Source organism: Dipodomys spectabilis, unplaced genomic scaffold (assembly GCF_019054845.1).
Source record: "Dipodomys spectabilis isolate Male_0828 unplaced genomic scaffold, ASM1905484v1 ptg000173l, whole genome shotgun sequence".
Classification (NCBI taxonomy): Eukaryota; Metazoa; Chordata; class Mammalia; order Rodentia; family Heteromyidae; genus Dipodomys; species Dipodomys spectabilis.
The window spans coordinates 8,100,224-8,125,841 of NW_024870850.1; the positions used below are offsets into that span (position 1 = coordinate 8,100,224).

Below are 25,618 nucleotides of genomic sequence, written 5' to 3' on the forward strand. Positions count from 1 at the left end.
AATCTAATTTTTTCCACGCTTCTCTCATCTTCTCTCACCATCATAGAAACACTGCTGGGTTTACCAATTTTATTCTTGTGCAAGAACTCAGGAGATAATTCCCTTCCCAGGTCATGGATTAAGTCTGTTTATAGCCTACTGATTAAGTCTGACTGCAGAGACTTGGGGCACTGTTCCTACAATGGTTGTAGGAATTGGTTGCTGAGGCATATTTTTGACATGACCAGGTCAAAAGAGAGTTACAACATCTATAACGCTGTGTATTCCATGGCCCATGCCCTCCACCAGATGTTTCTTCGTCACATGGAAGAGCCAGGAATGCACAGTGGGAAACCAAGGGCATTTCTCCCTTCACAGGTAATGGCATTGCTTTAAGTGACCTGCTCTAGGCATGCAGCTTTTCTATTGAAGGTTTCATAGCAGATAGTACAGGGCATCTGGCTCCATTTTGGAAAATACAAGAGACACTGGGCCTATAGTGCTGACCATGAAATGACTGTAGAATTTTGAAGACAAGTTCTTGAAGATCGCTGCATCCAAGATAAGGAAATGCTGTGGCTTCTGTCTTCATCCTCACTCTGTGGGAAAAAAACCATCCCCTTTTCAATAGGATATATCCAAATTCTCCTTGTGCATTTTCAAAATAACAGATCAAGGGTGACTAGTTCTTGAAAACCTAAGATTGTCTGGACACAAGTGGCTCACACCTGTGGTTTACTCCTGACTACAATTAACCACCAAATAGATAGAGGTGGAATTGTGGCTCAATGGATGGAATGCTTACTTTGAAAGAAAAAGAAAAACACGTTAAGTTAAGTGCCTTGGCACTTTGGTTGAGGCACAGGGTAGGCACACACACACACACACACACACACACACACACACATACACACCATGAACTAAGTCTTGCTTAAGGTAATCTTTCATAGTTGTCATAAGTATTTTATGATTTTGCTTAGTTTATAGTTTATCTAGTTTTCAGACTGACTCTCTGATCACAATCATAAAATAAGTGATAGGAATTCATTATAAAGAGATGATGGAAGACTGTCATATAAAATGAATTCTAATATGAATTCTAACCAAATAATGATACTTAATTGGATGTGGCTAGAGTTTCATTCCCTTGAAATTGAGTTTCTCCATCCCATTTTGGATAACCAGGTTTTAGGAACTTCTTAACAAGTTAGTCCACTGTGGGTCTGAATTTGATACAGTTGATTGGATTCCTGTGATGTATGTGAATCATGTGGTGGGAAGGAAGGAAAATCTGTGTGCATCCATTGTTCTGGGGTTCTGTGATAACTCTGCGAAGCACTTTACCATACTGTAATGTGACCCTTTTAGCTGCATCCCTTTTTGAAGAAGATCAGATTTACCAATCTTGTTGAAGACCAAGTGATTTTGAATGAAGAAAGGAAATTGGAGGCAGAGTATGACATTATGAGCTTTTGGAAATTTCCAGAAGGTCTAGGACAAAGGGTGAAAGTTGACCAGTTTTTTCCAACTATGCCACATGGCCAACAACTGATTTTGTTTGAAAATCTGATAAAGTGGCCCACGGGAATTACCAAGGTGGGTCATTTATACATCTCCATTCTCTCCTTTTTTTAATGTATTGTTCAGGATGGAGAAATGGAATCATTTATAAGAAGAGAAAAAGAACCCGAAAGAGAGGACAAAAACATTAGATACGACAGACTCCATAACTTTCAGTGTTCTTTACAATTCTATGAGAACAAGAATGATTCAGAAGAGTCCCTTAAGACATCAAAAGTGTTCAGGAGCTTGAAGTGGGAATATTGTCAGGCCACCACTGCATTATACAGTCAGGAGTCCAAAGGACAAGCAAGCTCATACCTCTGAGTGCAGAGATCTTGACATCATTCAATGCTGTAGCTGTGGCTCAGTGGAGAGATGTCATCCACACATGCATGACAGAAACCCACACAGTGTTGCCTCTAATTCTGCTGGGCCATTGCTGGAAAACAGAAAAGTATCTGCACAAAGATAGAAATGTCTGGAAGCCCAACAGATTATTCCATTTACAATGAATCAAAGAAGAGAGTGCTCACTGATCTGTAGGTGCTTGTGTAATGGCTGCTATTGTTGGACAACTATGTATTCAACGCAGAGGAGTTGATGAATTTTACTACAATAAAACTTCAAGGAGAACCAAAACAGCTTAAGTAAATAAAGTAAATGGGTGTTAGACTGCCATGTCAAATGTCTACAACAAACTGTATGAAATATCTGATCACTTGCCCACTAGAGAAATGAAAACTTCAAATCCAATAATTTTTTGCCCTTTATTGAATATAAACTTACAATTTGGGGCTAATAATTAATAGGAAGTTGCCCTTATACATTCATCATACTCCAATAGTAAAGGAAGTTAGTATTAAGTCATTTCTAAGGAAAGAGTCTAAGGTATAAGGCACCTGTTCTTGGATTCTCAGGAAAATAAAATGAATGTTTACCTTGTCAAAGAGGACAATGTACCAGAATGATTCTGATCTCATGTCTTTTGCCCATTAGCAGCAAGCCCAATGCAAACACAGTTGTAACAGTTTGTGTTTAAACAGTCACAAGTTACATTAAAATTGCTCACACTTAGCTGAGTGCCAGTGCCTTAGGCCTGTAAACTTAGCTCCTCAGAGAGCTGATATGTGAGGATCATGGTTCCAAGCCATCCTGGGAAGGAAAGTTCATGATTCTTTTATCTCCAGTAAACCAACAAAAGTCAGAATGTATACATGGTTCAAGTATTCACAAAAACAATGCTCAGAAACAACACCCAGACCCTGGCTTCAACTATCAGAACCAGCACCAAAAAAACAAAACCCATAAGAACATCAGCTCATTTTCATTTCTTTAGGTGGCCAAGATGGAAATTCACTGTGAAGTACAGAAAGCTGAAGCATATGAAATAAAAAGAACAAACAGAAGACAGAGATCATAGCTTGGAAAAAATAGGAAGTTCTGAATAATATCATTGATGCTGTTATTTTTTTGTCAGTCTTGGGACTTGAACTCTGGGCCTGGGTGCTGTCCCTGAGCTCTTCAGCTGAAGGAGAGTGCTCTACTACTTAAGCCATAGCACCACTTCTGGTTTTCTGGTGATTAATTGGAGATAGTTTCAGAGACTTTCCTGCCTGGGCTGGCACTGAACCACAATCCTCAGATCTCAGCCTGTGAGTAGCTAGGATTACAGGCATAAGCCTCCAGCACCCCACCATTGATGCTGTTTTGATAAATGAGGTCCAGGCCTTTAATATTGTTGCAACAGTTCCTTTTCAGTACTCAGAAAGAGTTTAGAATAATACATGTATTGTAGGTAGGGGAAGACTTCAACAGGAAACAGAGCCAGTACAGTGTAGGTAGAAAAAAAACATTGGTTACCCATTCTGCTACCAAACACAACTAAGGACGTATAAATCTTGGTGAACTGTGAATACAAGTGTGAAATAATTTTTGCTGGCTACCCAAAGCAATTATGTTCTTATGTATGATTAATAGGTGATATTTCCAAGACTCTTAATGTATCAATTACATCATTACTTACTAGGTAGAGCTGCTTCTGCCTTTAAATACAACCAAGGGGTAAAGAACCAAAGATCTTTTCAAGCTTGGAGCCCAAGGAAAGCTCAGGCTCCATCCTCAGGACTGACGAACCAGAAGCTGGCCATTGCCAGCCTCTGTGTCAGAGGATACAAGCGTGGAACCTATACCTGTCTCTCCTTTACTCAAGTAAAGGAGAGGAAGGATGGGCTCATCATTGACTTCCATAGGACCTTGGTAAAATCAATGCCCAGAGCTCACAATGAGTCAATTTGTGCATCATATTGGACCAAATCTCTAAGGACACCCAAATAGAAATGGAAGAAGAGGAGAAAAGAGAACAACAGAAACACTAGATTTTTGAGGGGATCTCTTTAGCCATGCTGGCAAAAGATAGTGTGTCTTTTCTTCCACTGCTTTATTTTCTACTTACATTTTTCAGATCCAGTGGTGTTCAATCACCTCTTGATTGGACTAAATTACACATCATAAAAGTGTTACTGTTTTACAATGAGATATGACAAAGTAAACAAGACACAAGAAACAAAGGTTGGCTTCCTAATTTGTTATATAGTTTCTAGATGACTCTATATACTGAACCGCATATATGGTGTATAAGCATGCACATCTAAGGGAAGCTAAGAGGAGGGCAAAGAACTACAGGAAAATGGGTGAAAAAATACAACACAGGGGCCCATCAGCTGCACTGGTCATTGATGAAAGTGAACTAAGCAACTCAAGGCTGGTGATGGGAGGGAGGGAAAGCGAGAGAAAGTGGAAACAGCTGATACTGAGCAAAAGAAAAGAAATGTACATATCACCCAATTTGGGAGAAACAGTTTTATTGTTAAAGTCTGCAGAGTTCATAAGCTTTGTAGATGAAGACAATGACAAGATGCATTGTGAAGGTTGAAATATGTTAGTGACTGCAGATAAGTATCACTATGCCACAATACTGTGAAATTTATGTAATTATTCTCAATAAAGAAAAAGTGTTACTGTTTTAAAATACTGACTAAACGTTGAGTCATCTGTATTAACTTTTCACATTCTTGTGGAAGTCTATTATTAAATTCATTATTAATTTCAATATTATACACGCAATTTTTTTCAAGTCAGACACTAATGGCTACTTTAGAAGGCTTGGATCTGAGGATCACAGTTCAAAATTAGCCTGGACAGAAAAGTGTATGAGACTCCATCTTTAACTTACAAGTAAAAATACAGGACGGGAGGTATTTCTCAAATGGTAAAATGCCACTTGTGAATTACAAAGCCAAGAAAGGGAGCTTGGGTCCTGATTTCCAGGGCTGGTATACACACACACACACACACACACACACACACACACACACACACACACACACACACACACACTATTTTTTTCCATAAATTAATTTTTTATTCCCGTTTCTTCCCAGGACCCAACTCTGAAAACCATCAATCCTGTCTTTAATTTTTTTTAAAGCAAGTGATGTCTTTTCTCACGATGGTCTGTGGATGCCACTGTGGGCAGTGCCAATGATGTCAAAGGCTCAGCAGATACCAGGAAATAAAAATGCAGGGAGAGAAAAAATAGCCAATATATTAAATGAAAACCAAACAAGGGTGGGAGATGAAGGGTGGGGAGATGGAAGGGCAGGGATGGGAAGGGGAAACAAAGGAGGAGGCAACAATGCTTGATGAGAAATGTACTCATTACCTTGCTCATGTAATTGTAACTCCTCTGTACGGAATTTTCACAATAAAAAAAACTTATAAATTTTTTAAAAAAAGAAAACCAACCAAATATGCCAGAGCAGGAAAAAAAGAAAAGAGATGCCCATACGTTGCAGGTGAGTCATCTCAACCAGGAGAGGGGCCAGAATAGCAGGAATAGGCTATGGATCCCACCCGTGCTCCCTGGACCTGCTGCTCAGGATCTGCCCTGAGTTGGTGTTGCTGAACAAACCCTCAGACACGGACAAGGCCCTTGCCACATGCAGCCCCTCATGCTCAAGGCCCAGGTCTCCTTCTTATGATGCTCACTGCCCCATGCCCCAGGGCATGCTGGGAGTATCCTTCCCCTTCCAGAGCAGGACCCTGAGCCCCGTCTTCCCCAGAGGCGCCAAAGCATGTGCAGGGGCTAAGCAGCTTAGACATGCTGCTCGTCATGTCTGGGGACCGCTTGATGCACCCGGTGAGGCCTGCACCCTAGGTTGGTTGGCCTGGTAGGGGTAGATCTGGAAGCTCCCAGAGGCAGAAGCCGCACTCCTGCACTAACAGGTGGTGAATGGCTCATGGACCAACCAGACTGGGTACTGTGATCCAGAAGTATCTGCATATGTTCCCAGGAGGATCTGGCAATGGACTGGTAGCTTCCACCAGCCAAAGGGATAGAAGGTAGAAATTTTCTAACTGGCTTTGAGACCATCCAAAGCTAAGAATATTGCCTTGAGTTTTATGGTTTTCTTATTTTTCTTCTCTTATTTTGCCACTTCTTGCCAATATTAACTCATCCAAACTCATACTTGCCTTCTTCCTCCGCCCCCCCCCCCGATTCCTTTGACAAAACAATCTTGTAGTGTGTGTTCACATTTTCTACTTTCTTATAGATATGGGTCAGATAGATAACGTGCAGTTTGCTCTACATACATATTTTTCCCATTGTCGTTTCCTTTAAGAGTCAAAGAAAAAAGTAGAAACTACGTTTAAATTTTCCTGGCTTTGGTTAGTTATTTACTTCAATGTAAAACCTAATTTATGTTACTGGATTCTTTTTTTTTCTTTTTTTTTTTTTTGTCGGTCACAGGGCTTGAACTCTGAGCCTAGGCTCTGTCCCTCAGTTCTTCAGCTCAATGCAAGCAATCTACCACTTGAGCCACAGCACCACTCCTAGTTTTCTCAGTGGTTTATTGGAGATTAAGAGTCTCATGAAGTTTTATGCCCAGGCTGGCTTTGAGCCATGATCCTCAAATCTCAGCCTCCTGAGTAGCTATGATTATGGGTTTGAGCCAGTGACTCCCAGCTATTGCTCAATTCTTTTATTATTATTATTATTATTATTATTATTATTACTCAATTCTTTACACACCAAAAGGCCAATATATGAGTGTTTTTAACTAAAAGTTGCTTTCCTTTAAATATTACCTGAAGAAAGTTACAAGAGTGATATGTAAAGTGATGCAATCAGCTGCATTTTGAAAACACCAAGAGATGGTCTGAGATCCCTCAAGTTTGTTAAGTTTGGACTCTTCATGCAATGTCAGTCTACATGTGATTCTCCTGTTCTCCCTGCTTTAAAACCAAATGGGAAATATCAATTTCCAACCAGTTTGTCTAAGGATTACTACTTTACATCTTTAAAAATGTCATTTTGAGATCAAATGTTTTCAAAGATTTAATTAAACATGTAATTTTTAAAAACTCAGTAAGGAATCCAGGTGAGAGTGATTCACACCTCTAATCCTAGCTACTCATGAGGTTGAGATCTGAGAATCAGGGTACAAAACCAGCCCAGGCAGGAAACTCCTTAGGACTCTTATCTCCAATTAACCACCAGAAAACCAAAAGCAGTGCTGTGGCTCAAGGGATAGAGCATTCTCCTTGAGCTGAAAACTGAGGGACAGCACCTAGACCCAGAGTTCAAATCTCATGACCAAGGGAAGTTAGTAAATGAAAGTCTTTTTTTCTTTTAATTTAATTTAATTTTATTTGTGAACATACTGTACAGAGGAGTTACAGTTACATGGGCAGGATAATGCGTACATTTCTTACCAAGCATTGCTGCCTCCTCCTTTGTTTACCCTTCACATCCCTTCCCAGCTTCCCCCCTCCCCCTCTAATCCCAATCCTTCTCCTTCCCCCCTTTCCCCCCCTTCCCCCCCCCCCCCCCGTACCAACGTTGTAAAGCTCGTTTTGGACATGACAACTTGTACTTCTTATTGTTGCAACAGGTCCACCTGTATCCTTAAACAACTGGTTTTTCCCCATCTCCTCCACAAGTTATACTGACATCAAATATAGTGAAAGCAGGGGTTACACTGTGGGGGAGGGACATACAAAGCAACAAAGAGATAATCTTATAAAAGTGTTAGAAACACATGCATGAAAGAAAAAAAACATTAAAATACACATCTAAGGGTTCATTTTCCTGACATCACATTATCTGACCTTTTCCGCTTGACTCATACATATACTAGATATTACAAATAAGGGAAACCATGGGACCTACGTTTCTTTGGGCCTGGCTTACTTCACTTAATATAATTTTTTCCAAGTTTTTCCATTTCCTAACAAATGGGGCAATGTCATTCTTTCTGATGGAGGCATAGAATTCCATTGTGTATATATACCACATTTTCTTGATCCATTCATCTACTGAGGGGCATCTGGGTTGGTTCCATATCTTAGCTATGGTAAATAATGCTGCAATAAACATAGTTGTGCTGGTAGCTTTAGTGTGGTCTTGTTTGTAAACATTAGGGTAAATGCCCAAAAGTGGGATTGCTGGGTCATAGGGGAGCTCTATGTGAAGTCTTTTGAGGAACCTCCATACTGCTTTCCAAAGTGGTTGAACAAGTTTACATTCCCACCAACAATGAAGTAAGGTTCCTTTCTGTCCACATCCCCTCCAGCATCTGTTGTTGTTAGAGTTCTTGTTTTTTGCCGTTCTAACTGGAGTGAGGTGATATCTCAATGTTGTTTTGATTTGCATTTCTTTTATGGCTAGGGATGTTGAACATTTCTTCATGTGTCTATTGGCCATCCTTCTTTCTTCTTCAGAGAAGTTTCTCTTTAAGTCTTTCACCCCTTTATTTATTGGGCAGTTGTTTCTTTGAGGATTTGTTGTTGGGGGGTTTAAGTTTTTGAGTTCCAAGTATATTTTAGATATGAGACCCTTGTCCGTTGTATGGCTAGTAAAGATCTTCTCCCAATCCGTGGGCTTTCTATTGATCTTGCTAGCTATGTAGTAAATGAAAGTCTTGAGAAAGGGAATTGATGAAACAAATTGGTTTCATTTGGATACAAAATGATTTCAAAAGCAAAAACAGTCTTCATTTTTTTTTGGTGTGTTGTGGGGCTTGAACTCTGGGCCTTAGCACTGTCCCTCAGCTCTTCAGCTCAAGGCTAGCACTCTACCACTTCAGTCACAGCACCACTTCCCATCTTCAATTTTTATACCCACAAAATGTTCAAGTAAGTAGCAGATGAGTACATTTTGAGTTTCATAAAATAAAGCTTATTATAAAATAATTGGTAATAAATAAGTTGATTAATTATCAAGAAAATTAATAATAACAGACACTAATGGGGATGTGGCCAAAAGGAATATTATAACACCATTGGTAATATAATATGACAAAAGATATAATATTACATGCATATTACACACACACTAGTATGGGTGTTTGTTATGTCTATGTTTATGACACTACTTAGAAGCTGAGTTGCAGAACCAGGCTCTGTTCCAATCAACACATGAATGGAAAAAGTAAATTGAGTCACACAGACACAAGGAGTCTTGAGTATGCAATTATATGTTTGAGTCAGGAATATGGGTGGAAGTGGAGAACATCGTGTTCAGTTAATCACCCTGACAAATGCAGCAGTGGTATATACTGGACACCATTTGAAAAATGAAGCATACAACCTGTGGGTGTGGTAGGGAGGGAAAAACTGGGTAACATTGTAAAAACAGAAATGTACTCAATACCTGATTTACATAATGGTAACTCGTCCGTACAACACATTTACAATACACACAGACAAACAGACATACAGAAAGAAAGCACACAGACAGATAGAGGCAACACAGATCTCCAAGTTTTCTCTTATTTTTGAAATGTAGGGAGAAGAAGGCTTAGAGTACTAGAGTAGACACCAATGACAATGAAGTAGAAATTGTTAGCTTCTCCAGCAAGGAAACTTGATACACGGTTCAGGCAGAAAAGGCAAATTGCCCACCCTCAAGAGATGGAGGCCCATGGAGAGGACAGAGGAAAAGGAAAAAGAAGAAAATAAAAAGAGAGACAAAGTGACTTGTGTTAAGCCAGGACCACAGCGGATGTGGAAGTGACCACAGAGTCTGGGGAACTTCTCACTGTCCTAGGGAAGTGTGACCAGGATGGTCCAGGAAGTGACCTCCATGGATGAGGAAGTGACCTCAGATTGTGGGATCCTTTGCTGACTCCCAGTCAGGTGATTGACAGGTGATTACTGGTTTCAGGCAGGTGAAGAGGAAGTGGGGAGGGCCTGTTCTCTTGGGCAGACTGAACAGAAATAGTTAGAGTAATAGATGAGGAGAATGGGATAAAAGTTTGTCCTCTGAGGCAGCCACAGGTTGCTCATACCGATAATCCTGGGTATAGAAGCAACAAAGATTTGTACCTCAGAACCCGAGTCAGGCTAGGCCCCAGCACTGATGCTCTTGCAAGGTCTTGCTGGCTACCAACACCAACTAGCATTTGCATCCTTACTTTTCCAATTTACATTTGCCAAGACCTTCCTCATAAATATATGCAGCCAGTTCACAGAACCAGCCACCATGGTGAAGTCTGTGCAGAGCAGGACCCTATGCTGTGACCATGGTTTCCCTTCTAGTATGAGGAACTAATAGAGAAGACAGGTAGGGAGACATGGACAGAGCTGGCACCACGCGGTTGTCCAAGTGGGAACAAGAATTCCCGGAGACCTCAGGACATGATGTGGACCCAGCAGAGCAAGACCCATCCATATACCCACAGCTACCAGGATCCTCAGTGTGCAGGCCTGCTATGTTCCCAGAAAGTCATAGATCATGGAACATCTCTGTCTAACAGTGGACTGCCAATATATTGATAGGTGCAGTCTGATGGTCAACAACATGCAAGCACTGAAGAAGTTCAAGGTTCAGAGTGCAAATGTCTAATTGGAAAAGTGCATTGACCTTGAAGTATTTATCTGTAATGGTAGAATTCCGGGACACTGTTGGTAATACCTGCAGCAGTAAATAAATACATTGAGCTCTTCTGGATTCTTATGCATGTGCAGTTGGTATAAAAACCTGAATGGGTCATTTCACATAACTTCTGTGGCTCCCTTATGCCTAGGTTGTGAGCCTGCCCATCCTCATCTTTGATGGTGCTCCAAGAACTCTGACTGGGCCTTTGCTGGCCATGGCGCTCTATGATCATTTGACCTTCACATGGCATCCACTGCTGTCATCCATTCCCATCATCCTTAGTGACCCTTGATTGGTTGTGCTTTTTTTGTTTTCAACTTTTTGCTTTCACACAAGTTCGTGTACAACTCAACAAGAGAGGAATCCATCCCTGGAGTTTCATTATCTACTGTCTTGGATGAAATCATGGTCCTGAGGGTGTGGAGAGGAAAATGGTACACATGTTTTCTAACTTCTGTTTTGACCTTGAATCTGGGCCCCAGATGCAGAGCCAGAGGGCAGAATGGGCTCTGTATTCCTCTAGGACAGTGGAGGCCTTCCATGTATCAAGAAGCCACAAAAACTGAAGATCCATTTAGACGCCCACCTGACACTGCAGGCACAGTCTGCATCCAGAAACACAGCTCCATGTCAAAGCAACAGCAATGTTCCCTGTGGCTCTGACACTGCTTCTTCTCCAGCATCCTCTCCTGATCACTTTCTCTGAAGATGGCAGACACATTTGCACAGAGAAATCCGTAGCATGCAGCAAAGGAGATGTGGTCATTGCTGGATTTTACTCCCTCTATTCTTGGGAATTGGTCGTTCAAGGCTTGAATGACCCTACCCTGCAGCAACAGAACATTCAGTAAGTGATTTCTTGGATTTTCTTAAATTTTGAATTTTCTCTTTGGGTTACAGTCAGATATGGGGGAAGTTTGGACACAATCACTTATGTGCTCTGCATCTTCTACACTGCCCTCATTACAACAGCTCTACTTCATTTCAGGTGTTCCCAATGAATATTTTTCTTTCTTCCAAGTGTACAGAGTTTGCTTTCTCTCTTCCACTCCACTCCCCTTTCCAGAGATGTCCCGACCACCCCACCATCACTGTGACTCCTCCACTCATCACTGTTACTCAGGGTCACTGGGGTGACCAAGAGTCCATACAAAGACACTAAAGTGCAATGTCCCCATCCATAGGACAAAGGCCAGGGAATCTTCAATCCATTCTGCTCTTTATACTTCTTAAAACAGGACCAATGTTTGGACCTCTTTCAGGGCAATGTTTCTTAGGATAGACCTGCAGTTTCTGTTTCTGGGGTTATTTCATGTCAGCAAAGCTGGGAATGGGGAGCTGCTGGACAGATCAGTAATAAGAGATGCATGACAGATTTGATTTTTTCCCCTTAACTAATGTAAGTAAGCTTCTGTCCTGCTATCCATGTCTTGGCCTGTCTCCTATGTCATTCCCAGAAACTCTGTTTCCATTCCTTATTTATTGTTCCCTGCCAATAACTTCCTAAACTAGATTTGAATGTTTTTTTTTCATATATATTGTCAGTAATGGGTCTTGAACTCTGGGCTTGGATGCTGTCCCTGTGCAATTCAGCTTAAGACAAGTGTTCGATTGCTGGCAACACAGTGCCATTACCAATTTTCTAGTGGTTTATTGGAGATAAGAGTCTCATGGACTCTTCTGCCCTCGTTGGCTTTGAACCCTGTTCCTCAGATCTCAGCCTCCTGAATAGATAGGATGACAGGTGTGAGCAAAGGTGCCTGGCTTTTTCATATGTTTTATACACACTTTCATTCATGCATTTGACCCAGGTGAGCTCACTACTTTCAGATCTATACAATTCACTGTAAACTAGGGAAGTCATGAATGAATCTTCTCAGACAAGTTGTGTGGAAACACCCTGTATGGGGTTTGTTCAGGAGAGGAATACTTTATTCCATGAGAGACTTATGAGAGATACTGAACCCAAATTAGTGTGGTGAGGAAGTGAGTGAGAAAGATGGGGCTCATGTGTAAACCCAGCATTAGAAACGTACCGCCATGGGAGGTGGGAGATGTCAGAGCTATCCTCTTCACTGTCCATTCTCAAATTGAGCTGTGTGTGTGTGTGTGTGTGTGTGTGTGTGTGTGTGTGTGTGTGTGTGTGTGCATGTTCACACACACTCTGGTACTCAGGCATCATCTCAAGTCCTTATGGCTGTTCCTTGGCATTTTTTCTGTCCTGGTTGGCATTCTACCACTTGACCTACAGCTCTGCAACAATTTCTGTGGAGTTACACAAAAAATGTGTCACAGACATTACTGCCGAAAGTGAATACAATACAAAATTCTCCTATATCATCCTTCTTAGTAGTTATAATTGCAGGCCTGAGCCACCAGTTCCCAGTTCATATTTAGTATTACTGATATTCTAGATGTCAAGCCTCAGTTACATTGCACACAATGACATCAGCAAACATCCATGAAGTTGAGATTCTCTCTATGAGAATTTCCCTAAAATGATTATATTGAATGCTAGGAGAACTCGTCGTTCTGGAACATTCTTGATTCATATTGGTATGTGATACCATCTGGCCTTTCAAATGTCTCCGAATTATACCAGTCTGTGCCTGTCTTTCCAGAAATTCCATGCAGGCTTCAGTGTTCCTGAGTCTGTAGTGACTTCCACAATGTCAACACTAGAGGGAGCTCAGGGACTGTGAGAAGTCAGCTGTGAGGCAATAAACCACTTCAGCAGCAGCGAAAACCAAAAGCAATTTTGGTGACAAATACTCTGTGGTTCTAAAAACCTCACGAGAACCCCAATGAGTCATGGGTCCAAATATGCCTTCTCCTGGGTGCACAGGAGGCCCATATGCCTCATCCACAGGGATTCTGCCTAGCAGTAGCAAGATCTGTGTGCTGGAACAGGCCTTAGACACAGCTGTGGCCACCAGAACTCTATTACACCTGGAATACTAACCAACAGGGTCACCAAAACTGATGAAGGTTAATGAAGTTTCCCTCTAAAAGTAGGGACTCTTCAGTTGGGATCTTGGACTCTGATCACAGAAGAAGAAATTCTAGACAAGTCACAACAGTAAGAAAATGTGGCAGAGCTTTCCTGAGTAAGGAAGAAAACAAACAAGCAGGTAGACAAACAGGAAACAAAAAGGCAAAGACACACTCTAACTGAGGAGAGACACACAGCTCTTGGGCTGCCAGGGGTATATAGATGGTAAAGGCAGGACGTCTGACTTCAAAGTTACACAAACATCAGTTTGTCATCTTTGCACTAATCACTCCTGGTGTTACACTTTCTGAGTTTCTGTATGTTTTGGCCATTCTTTCCAGATGACAGGGAAGGAAGGTGTGCTGTTGTCTATATTTGGCGTAGGATGTTGCATATGTTTTGGGGGAGCATTTTGGGGGGAAGGCATTTGCCCTACAAGACAACTGATAATTCATATGATGAGAAATGCATCTCTCAGGAAGCAATGCAACCTGTTGCCTCTCTTTGAAGTAAAGATACTAGCCCTGTGTTTCTAAATCACATGTTTCTGAGTTGCCTTCTCTAGAACTCATTTTTTTCCTTAATTTATCCAGCTTCTTTTTGTGCTCAATGACTTTGGTCCTTTAATATTAAGTTATTTAGATGGATGAATAGCTCTCTGTTTACTGTGAGCTTCCCAGACCTCATTTTTTACTAATCTATTCTATTCCATTTTCCCCTAAATGACTTCATTACCTTAATATTAAGGGAAGTAGATGGACAAGCTTTAAGCTTTGAGTTTTTGAATTCCTGGAATGCATTAACCAGGCCTCATTTTCCTTAGTCTATCCTGCCTGAGTACAGCATCCTCAGTCTACTGAGATCAAGACCAATACAGTGCTGGGTGAGGACTAAGACTGACTCAGCTTTAATGTGGTAGAGGTGTGCTCATGAGCCAAGATGCCCACAACAATATACAATTAGTGATAGCTAATATAGAATTCAGATTGTCTGGTTGTAGATGACTTTCTCAGGTATTGAGGTTATTACAAAGTCTGCCAGAGGCTGTCCTGGCTATATGGTCATGGCACAGTTCTAATGCTATTACCTAGCCCAAACTAAGCTGTGGGAAAATATCACCATCTTACTTCCCTGTCTTACCTATTATAATTGGGATGGAAAACCATGCAATGCTACAGCAGCATGGTAAATTTTGTAAAGGAAGCCACAAGCTGGGCATAGGTGGCTGACGCCTAGAATTCTAGCTACTTAGGAGGCTGAGATCTGTGGACCGGGGTTCAATGCCATCCCAGACAGAAAAGACTGTGAGACTTTTATCTCCAGTAAAGCAAAAAAAAAGCCAGATGTGGCTCTGTGCCTCATGTGCTAGAGAGCTAGTCTTAAGGTGAAGATTTTAGAGTCAGATGCCAGGCCTAGAGTTCAAGCCCCACAACAAACAAAAAATAAAAGCAAGCCACAGGACCATCTTGGTGAACACCACCATCTACTCAGGCTATCTAGCATCCCCAAAGCCCAAATTGTCATGTGGATACACTTAAGCCACAATCTAGCTTATGCTGATGTAGACTAATGCACACTGGATTCCTAGAGAGCCTTCAGTTCCTGTCTGGTGCCATCTTGAGCACTGTCCTTCTAGGGCAGTGGTCCCTGAAATTATTCACTGTGCAACGAGACTGGACTGAGCCAGATAGCAACAGAGTCACATAGCCACAGTGGCTTCACAACACTAAGCAAGAAGACAGGTGTCAGCCTACTCCACTCAGGGTGGAAACTGATGCAAATGGCATTTGGTTCTGCCTCAGCTACTTTCCAAAACCTCCTGAAAGATTCTAATGGAAGCTGTGGTGCTAGCACCAAACAGTGCCTCTAGATTATTCTGGATAATTGGTCCAATCATGACATGCCTGACAAAGGGTTCTAAGAAAAACTGTGACCCAATCTTCTGCCCTGCTCACTATAAGGTTGTATCCCACAGCTGCTGTCGTTCACGAGAATGGAGGAGGGAGGTTGTGGCAGTGTCTTCCTTCTCTGTCCTAAACCAGTTCTAGAGGCACAATCTAAAGGTTGGACCCAAGAGTAGAAACTATAAGCACATCCCCAGCACTGGTCTCAGTGTATGGGGATGGTGCTGAGATTTAACTTTAATTCTCTCCCTCCCTGCAATGTCGGAGGGTTTCTGTCCATAATGAGCTACTAATGCTGTTAATGGGGAGGAAAATGGAGATGGCTTCTTCCCCTTTTTCTCACACATCCTTTCCTGTTGTTTGTTCTACTAGAGAAGTATCCTCCAGTCCACACTCCCTCACTCTCTTCTGTTCATTGTTGGGTGAGGCAATCTTTATGTTATAGCTTCCTTGGCTGCCATCTTGCTCTGCTTCTAGGAATCCCCTTGAATGATGAGATACTCTGAGTCAGCTTAGTGTGCCTCTACCACATCAAATGGATTTTGTACTTCTGTGATTTCTTTACTTTCCTCACAAGGCAAGATTCACTTCTTTGCAGAAGGATGCACCATTGGCAAATGTGTAGCAAGCGAGCACAGACACAAAGCAGACTGCTTTCCAATTTACTCCTAACACAGCAGGCCCTGCCTCTCTGTTCATACTGGCTGAACTCAGGTGACAATCTGCTCCCAATTGGAATTGAATTTCTTAAGATTTTTTCCATATGCACAGCTAATTTAAGGTACTAAATGATTTGGGATGTAAGCTGGGCCTGCTCCTATGTCACGGCACACAGCAGTGTTTTTCACTTATCCATATGGGGCAGAGAGGAAAAGCCAGCTGGCTCATTCCCCCCCCCCCGCCTCTCTCTCTCTCTCTCTCTCTCTCTGTCTCTCTGCAATCTCAGAAGAAAAGTCATCTCATGTATGCTGATCAAAACCTGTTCAGGAACTCTCCCAATTCTAAGAACTTTTCTTAGACTCCAAATTAGAATGCCACCTGGTTGGATCTATACATATTACTGTGTGTAGAAATCAACATTTGATTCAACAAAGTCATGAGATTTGCAGTTAATCATTTGTAATACTTGTATACCTACCCAAATTTTGTGATTTCTGTGCAGGATCAACTTAAAGAAATACCAATTACTTCTCACCCTGGTGCTGGCTGTGGAGGAGATCAACAAGAATCCCCATCTGCTACCCAACATGACTCTGGGGTTTGAGATCTATACTGTGCATTACTCAGGTACTGATCTGTTAGAGGATCCACTCACCTGGCTGTCTGGGAAGAATAAAAACATCCCTAATTACACCTGCAGAAGAGACAGCAAAGCTATAGCGGCACTCACAGGAACCTCAAGCACATTTGTCCCAATAGGGACACTGCTGGACCTCTACAAACTTCCACAGGTGAGGCTGGGAGGGGTGGGCAGATGTGAAGCCATATCCACAGTGACCCTGTCCTCAACAGGCTGAAGAGGAGGTGGTATCACAAACCCTTCTAAATGCATAATCTCACAGGGAGAAGCCTCCAAAAGTGGGTGGGACATACACATTTTCATTGCTGCAAATAGAAAGAGGGGTGTTGAGAGGAAAGGATGACCCAAAACTCTGAGCCTTATCTGTACATGTCTACAAAGACTTCAGAACATGGGAGATGACTTTGCAAATGGGATAAGCAAACTTTTGTTCCCACCACTGTACTACCAGTTGTTGTTTCATTCACATCAGGACTGAGATTTGCCTATGACCATACTCTTCCTGATGTTGTTTCCATTTGTTCCTTGTAGTTCATCTTTGGGGCTTTTGATCCTCTCCTGAGTGACCATGGAAAGTTTGGTACTGTCTATCAGATGGCTGCCAAGGACTCAGGTCTAGCCCTGGCCATGGTCTCCTTGATGCTTCATTTCAGCTGGAACTGGGTGGGACTATTCATCACCGAAGAAAACTATGGAATGTGGTTCCTCTCAGAATTGAGGGAAGAGATGGGCAAGAGTAGAGTCTGCTTTGCCTTTGAGAACATGATCACTTACAATGTCCTTTCAGATATATCAGATGATCTATCGATGCAGCGCCAGCTAATGGACTTATCAACCAATGTGATTATCATTTATGGGGACAGTAAATTTCTACTAAGCTTTATTCTTAAATGTAGGCACTTTTTAATTACAGGCAAAGTCTGGGTCCTGAACTCACCCTATGATGATGTGACTATTGCCAAAAGACATTTTCTGATTGACTCTTTCCATGCACCTCTTATCTTCTCTCACCATCATAGAAACACTGCTGGGTTCACCAATTTTATTCTGACAGAGTCTTTCTCCAAGAACTCAGCAAATAACTCCCTTCCCAGGTCACGGATTCAGTCTGTTTATAGCCTACTGATTAAGTCTGACTGCAGAGACTTGGGGCACTGTTCATACAATGCCACACTGCATTGGTTGCTGAGGCACATTTTTGACATGACCATGTCAGATGAGAGTTACAACATCTACAATGCTGTGTATGCTGTGGCCCATGCCCTCCACCAGATGTTTCTTCATTACATGGAAGAGACAAGAGTGCACAATGGGCAACTCACGGCATTTCTCTCTTCACAGGTAATGGCTTTGCTTTTGGGTGACCTACTCTAGGCATGCAGAACTTCTATATAAGCTTTCATAGCAGATGCAACTGGGTTGTCTGGCACCATTTTGGCAAATACAAGAGAGTCTGTTGTGCTCTCCATGAAGTGACGATAGAGCTGTGAAGACAATGTTCTTGAAGAACGCTGCATCCGTGACAAGGGAATGTTGTGTCTTCTGTCCCCATCCTCACTATGTTTGGAAAAAACCGTCCCCTTTTCAATAGGATATATTCAAATTCTCCTTGTACCTTTTTAAAATAACAGATTAAGGGTGACTAGTTTTTTTATTGTGAAAATACTTTACAGAAGGGTTACAATTACTTGGGCAAGATAATGAGCACATTTCTTACCAAGCATTGTAGTCTCCTCCTTTGTTTCCCCTTCCCATCCCTTCCATAACGACTTCTACATCCCATTGTTGCAATTGGTTCACCTGTATGCCTATTTAAACGATTTCTTTTTCCCCTTCCCCTCCACAAATTATACCGACATCAAATACAGGGGTTATACTGTGGGGGAGGGACATACAAAGCAACAAAGAAATAAACTTATAAATGTGTTAGAAACAATCACATGCAAGAAAAAAAACATTTGAATATATATCTTAGGGTTCATTTCCCTAACATCACCTTATCTGAACTTTTCTGCTTGACTCAGACATATACTAGATGTTGCAAATAAGGGAATCCATGGGACCTATGTTTCTTTGGGCCTGGATTACTCTACTTAATATAATTTTTTCCAAACCTTTCCATTTCCTAACAAATTGTGCAATGTCATTCTTTCTGATGGAGGCATAGAGTTCCATTTTGTATATATAACATTTTTCTTGATCTATTTATCTACTATGGGCATATGGGTAGGTTCCACATCTTAACTATAATAAATAATGCTGCAATAAGCATAGTCATGCTAGTAGCTTTAGTGTGGTCCTGTTTGTAAACATTTGGGTTAATGCCCAAAAGTGAGATTGCTGGGTAATAGGGGAGCTCTACGTGGAGTCTTTTGAGGAACATCCATACTACTTTCCAAAGTGTTTGAACATGTTTACACTCCCACCAACAATGCAGTAAGGTTCCATTCTGTCCACATCCCCTCCAGCATCGGTTGTTATTAAAGTTCTTGATTTTAGCCATTCTAACTGGAGTGAGGTGATATCACAATATTGTTTTGATTTGCATTTCTTTTAAGGATAGGTAGGTTGAGCATTTCTTCATGTGTCTATTGGCCATCCTTCTTTCCTCTTCAGAGATGTTTCTCTTAAGGCTTTAGCCTACTTATTTATTGGGCAGTTGCTTCTTTGAGAATTTCTTATTGGGGCATTTAATTTTTGAGTTCCAAGAATATTTTAGATATGAGACCCTTGTCTGTTGTATGGCTAGTGAAGATCTCCTCTAAGAGTGACTAGTTCTTGAAAACCTAATATTGCCTACACACAAGTGGTTCACACCTGTGGCTCACTCATGACTACAATTAACCAACAAAAAGACAGAGGGGGAGCTGTGGCTCAATGGACCGAATGATTACTTTGAAAAGAAAAAAAAAACAAAACGAGTTGAGCACCTAAACTGTGAGAACACACCACAGGGCAGGCATGAACACACCACAGGGCAGGCATACACACACACACACACACACACACACACACACACACACACACAGAGAGAACGAAGTCTTGCTTAGGTAATCTTTCATAGCTGTCACAAATATTCTATGATTCTAGTAAGTTTATTATTTACCTATATTTCAGACTGATTCTCTTATCAGAATCACAAAACAAGTGATTGGAATGCAATTTAGAGAGTCTGTTGGGGCCTATCATATGATAATTCATTATTTTGTTGGATGTGGCTAGAGTTTCATTCCCTTGAAATTGAGTTTCTGCAACCGATCCTGGATACCCAGGTTTTAGAACTTGGTAACAGTTTAGTCTGCTGTGGGCCTGCATTTGATACAGTTGGTTGGATTCTTGTGCTGTGTGTGAATCAGGGGATAGGAATGAAGAGTAATCCATTGTTCTGGGGTTCTGTGATAACACTGGGAAGCACTTCACCATACTATAATGTGTCCCTTTTAGCTGCATCCCTTTTTGAAGAAGATCCAATTTACCAATCCTGTTGGAGACCAAGTGGTTTTGAATGAGGAAAGGAAATTGGAGGCAGAGTATGACATTAAGAGCTTTTGGAATTTTCCAGAAGGTCTGGGACAAAAGGTGAAAGTTGGCAAGTTTTCTCCATCTAGGCCACATAGTCAACAACTGGTTTTGTTTGAAAATCTGATAGAGTGGCCCATAGGAATTACCAAGGTGGGTCATTTCTACTTTTGTTACTCTCTCCTTTTAAAAAAATGTATTGCTTTTAGGAAGTAGCTGTAGAAAGACCTTACAATTCCCTAAGTCAGGTTATGATCACAATGCTTCTAGGCAATGTCACCACATCCTTATTTCTCCCCCAGGGTCAGCCGTTTCTAACCATAATGGCATGATCTATATATAAATGAGCAGTAAGCTTATCCTGTTTTAAAGTTAGCTCAATGAAACTATGGCTCATTGGTGTACATTTCAAAACTTTCTGTTTCTGGAAGTTTCTTACTAACAGATTCATGGAAGGAACAGGGGAACATATCATGATCAAAATGTTGTTCTATGTTTGCATAGTGAATATCATAAAAGTTAAATGACACCTGTGAATCATCATTCCAGCACTGTGACAAAATATCTGAGGGAATCAAATGAGAAGGCAGAAGGGCTTGCTTTGCTTCTGCCTGGAGATTTCAGACCATGGTTGGATAGAGAGTTGCTTCTTAGTCTAGTGAGACAGGATGTAATGAAATGAGCATCTGCCAGTAAAATTCACCCACTTCATGACAGCTAGGAAGCCAAGAGAGATGTGAATGTCCCTGGGTACAGTAGCACCTCTACAGCAATCAGCCATGCTTTAGAGTGTGGGTTTGAAATTTCCCTGAGTGATTTTCCTCTCATGCTCTTATTCATCTGTAAACAGATCACATAATTCAAGAATAGGATGCAGGATTAACTCCCATTTCCTAATTTCATAGAGTTAACATCCAACACTTCAAGGCTCCATGACTTCCCGATAGTATGAGTGCTGGGTGTTGAGGCCCCACATATTCTTCAGCTCATGTCAGATGAAACTGTAAGAAGGTTCAGTAAATTCATTTGCTGTGTGCATATAAAGATTATGTGTTTTTATTATCATTTCCCCTAAATCACTGGAGTTCCTCAGATGTCAATTGAAAGGATAAAATGTCACTAACTTTCATATGAATATTCTCAGACTCCTCAGTCTGTGTGCAGTGAGAGCTGTGGTCCTGGATTCAGGAAAGCCTCTCTGGAGAGAAATGCTACCTGTTGCTTTGATTGCACTCCTTGCCCAGAGAATGAGATTTCTAATGTGACAGGTGAGTCTGTTAGTTAGAGAAATTCCCCATCTCTCCTTCCTACCCCTCAGTCCATGCAAGCCAGTGGAGTGATCTACAGTAACATGGCAGGAACACACATGCACCTTCACGCAGAGTTCCAGGGCAACGTTAACCATACTTCTCCTTAGAAGAAACACCCACTGCCCCTCCATACATCTCTGACTGTATTTTCTAATCTATTACAGACTTCATCTTGAGAATACCTATGTTCCCCTCTCCTCAATCGCATTTTTTATATTTAAAGAAAATGTTTACCCATGGTTTCCATTATTTGTAATACCTACTGTTTGTCTAGGACAAGCAGAAAAGGTCAAAAGCTAGGTACTATGACCATATAAGTTGATGTTAAGTGAAATGAACGCCAAGATTGGGGCGTTTATAATGACCATGTGATTTTTTTCTTTCTTTGGTATGTTCCACCCCCATGGTATAACCCCTGTTTTCAATGTATTGGATTTGGTGCCCTGCATCTTGTATATACATTTTCCTAATTTGGGGAGGGCAAGGAAAAAACAAACTGCTTAAATAGGGATACAGTTGCCCCATTTTAGCCAGGAGATGTACAAGACACTATATTGAAAACGAATTTACAACTTTGGCATTGTTGGGGGAGTACTTGGGGATGTGGACAAAGAAGGGATGGTTAGGCAAAAACAAAGCAGGAGGCAAAATCCTAGAAGGGAAATGTACACTTTACCTTACTCATGTAAATGTAACTACTCTGTACAGTATTTTTACAATAAAAAACATTAAAAAAAAGGGGGGAACAATGCTCCATAGGAAAATACTCATTACCTTAATCATGTAACTGTAACCACTTTGTACAGTATCTTAACAATAAAACATATATTTAATAAACAAGGGAGAAATGGAGAAAATAAGAGCTAAACTGAAAAAAAGGAAATATCAAGGACCAGTTGTTGATCTTTGAAATGATAAGCAAATCATCATGGAATTGTGGACCTAACACAGCCTTTCATTTCTGAGTGCCTATTGCTGCTCATTTCTAATTAAATGTTATTTACTATTTAGCATGCACTAATAATACAACGGGCTTTGTTATGGTCACTCCATGTCTGACACTGGCACTAGGCTGCTAGCAATTCTTCAAATATAAAAGATTCAGAAATAGTTTATCATCTCCATTTCATTTCTCTTCTCCCTCCTCCAGCTGATCTTTCCCAGACCTTATCATATCAGTGGAGGAGCACTGTTCTTGGCACAGATCAAATGCTCAAGAAGTTTGTGAGATTGAGGAGATTGAGGTTTGGATTAGACCCTCTTGCACAAAGTGAATTGGTTGGGCTGAGTCTCTATTCTCCATTATGTCTTGAATGAGTAGCAGAGAGCCAGAGTGCTATGACCTGTCAAGAATGCAGAACATAATGCTGGTAATCATATATTACACCTGTTATCCAAGCGATTTAAGCAGTTGAGATTTGAGGATGGAACTTCGATGTAATGATGTACAGGAAACTCAGTAAGATTCTTTATCACCATTAAGCACCCAAAAAGCTGTAATTGGAGCTGTGGCTCAAGTGGTAGAGTGGTAGTTTTGAGCATGAATACTCTGAAAAACATCCCATGGCAAGAGTTCAAGCACTGGAGGAAAGACAGACAGATGGAAGGAAGAAAGGAGCTAGAGAAAGAAGGAGGGAGGGAGGGAAAGAGGAAAGGAAGGAAGCAAGGAAAGAGAAGGAAGGAAGGAAGGAGGAAAGAAAGAAAACATAAACATAAAAACGGAAAGGGAAGAGGGAAAGAAGAAGAAATGTGAGAAAGAGATTTGATGTGAAAGCATTTTGATATAGAGTTACTCTGTTGGTATTGAACTCACTACTGGTCAACTGGTGAATCAGGGGAAATGTGATAGCTACTTGAATAAAGGGGGTTGAGAGGAAAGACAAATACTAAACACAAACTAATAGTGATTCTCACACCTCACCAGACATGGAGCAGTGTGTCAGGTGTGCAGATCATCAGTTTGCCAACATGCAGAGAAATCACTGCCTGAGGAAAACTGAGGGCTTCCTGGCTTATGAAGACCCCTTGGGTATGGCTCTGGCTTGCACAGCTCTTTGCTGCTCTGCACTCACAGCTGCTGTTATTGGGGTGTTTATCAAGCAGAAGACACCCCTATTGTCAAAGCCAATAACTGGGCCCTCAGCTACATCCTGCTCATCTCCCTCATCTGCTGCTTCCTCTGCTCCTTGCTCTTCCTTGGCCGTCCCCACACAGCCACCTGCATCCTGCAGCACACCACATTCGCAGTGGTCTTCACTGTGGCTGTCTCCACAGTCCTGGCTAAGACCATCACTGTGGTTCTGGCCTTCATGCTCACTGCTCCAGGGAGAAGCACGAGGCAGTGGCTGCTGTTCTGGGTTCCTAACCTCCTCATCCCCATCTGCACTCTCATCCAGGTGACCCTCTGTGGCCTCTGGCTGTGAATCTCTCCTCCCTTTGTGGACAAAGATGCACAATCTGAACATGGATACATCATCATCCTGTGCAACATGGGCTCTCTCACTGCCTTCTACTGTGTCCTGGGATACCTTGGCTCTCTGGCCCTGGCCAGCTTCACTGTGGCTTTTCTGGCCAGAAACCTGCCTGACACCTTCAATGAGGCCAAGTTCCTGACCTTCAGCATGCTGGTGTTCTGCAGTGTGTGGCTCACCTTCCTGCCTGTCTACCACAGCACCAAGGGGAAGGCCATGGTGGCCGTGGAGGTCTTCTCCATTTTGGCCTCCAGTGCAGGTCTCCTAGGCTGCATCTTTGCCCCCAAGTGCTACATCATCCTGATAAGACCTGAGAGAAATTCTTTCTCCAGGTTCAGGGAGAGATCAGGTTCTGGAAGAAACAAACATTAAGATAAACATAGATGCTGCCTAGAATATTTAGAGGCTCTGAGAGCAATCTGTATCACATCTTAGTTTACTGTGAGGACTTCTTTGAACAAACAAGTTACTCTAATTCATTCCTCTGGTTATGTTAGAGACATAGCACATTCCCAACAAGACCTCCAAAATTTGCATTCTAACTTGGATATTTTATGATTCCTCCAGTGTAATCTGTCCTTTATACTATCATACTTTCTAATGACTACATTATCTACTGTGCTTATTCTTTTCTCTTTCCTGTATCAATTATTCTTCCTACCTATACTATATCACTGCTTGAATATCACTATATTAGTATAGGAAGTTACTCGTATATTAAGTTATGTTGTTGAACATTTCCATGCTTTCATTATGGTAACTCAAGTCCATTCTCTGACCTAGCTGCATATTTCTGTTCACATATTTTCTATTTTGCTACATTACTGAGTTTATTTTACTGGAAAATCTCTCATTCTTTCTTTTCTTTCTTTAAGAATTTTAGAGCACGATGTTAATCTATTGCAGTTTCCAACAGGAATCTATGAATGTATTTTTTAGGGAAGAAATGCGAGTGCACCAACATAACTACAGTTGTCCAAATGAGCAGCTGCAGCAATCGTTTGCTTATTGGATATTATTTCTTATTGAAATCCAAAAATACTGAGTACACAATTGGCCAAGCAGAGCCTTGTCATCCCAGTCCCTACGAATCCTCAATATTAATGGATGGAGAAATAGAATCATTTACAAGAAGAGAAAAAGCTCCCAAGTGAGGACAAAAACATCAGATAGGATCAGACTTCAAAACTCTCAATGTTCTTTACAATTCTATGAGAACAAGAATGATTCTGAAGAGTCCCAAAGAAATCAAAGTGTTGAGGAGCTTGAAGTAGGAATATTGTCAGGCCACCACCACGTTGTACAGCCAGAAGGAGTCCAATGGATAAACAAGCACATGCTTCTGAGTCCAGAGATCTTAATGTCATTCAATGCTGTAGTGTGGCTCAGTGGAGTGACGTCACCCCCACATGGATGACATAGATACGCATAGTGATGTCTCTAATTCTGTTGGGCCATGGATGGAAAATAGAAAAGCATCTGCACCGAAACAGAAATGTCTGGAATCCAAACAGATTATCCCACTTACAATGACTCAAAGAAGAGAGTACTCACTGTTGTGTATAGGTGCTCATTTAATAATTGCCACTTCTGGTTTTCAGTGGTCCATTGGAGAAAAGAGTTTCTTGGAATTCCCTGC

General features: G+C 41.4%; 1 non-coding gene and 1 pseudogene across 1 annotated transcript; both read left to right on the plus strand.

The window, feature by feature from the left end:
• Window positions 1-219: 219 nt before the first annotated feature.
• On the plus strand, window positions 220-24,351 carry LOC122119597 (annotated as a pseudogene).
• LOC122119992 lies at window positions 5,028-5,113 on the plus strand. Its single transcript, XR_006149614.1, has one exon. It is a non-coding gene; the product is annotated as a small nucleolar RNA SNORD35 (small nucleolar RNA).
• Window positions 24,352-25,618: the final 1,267 nt, after the last annotated feature.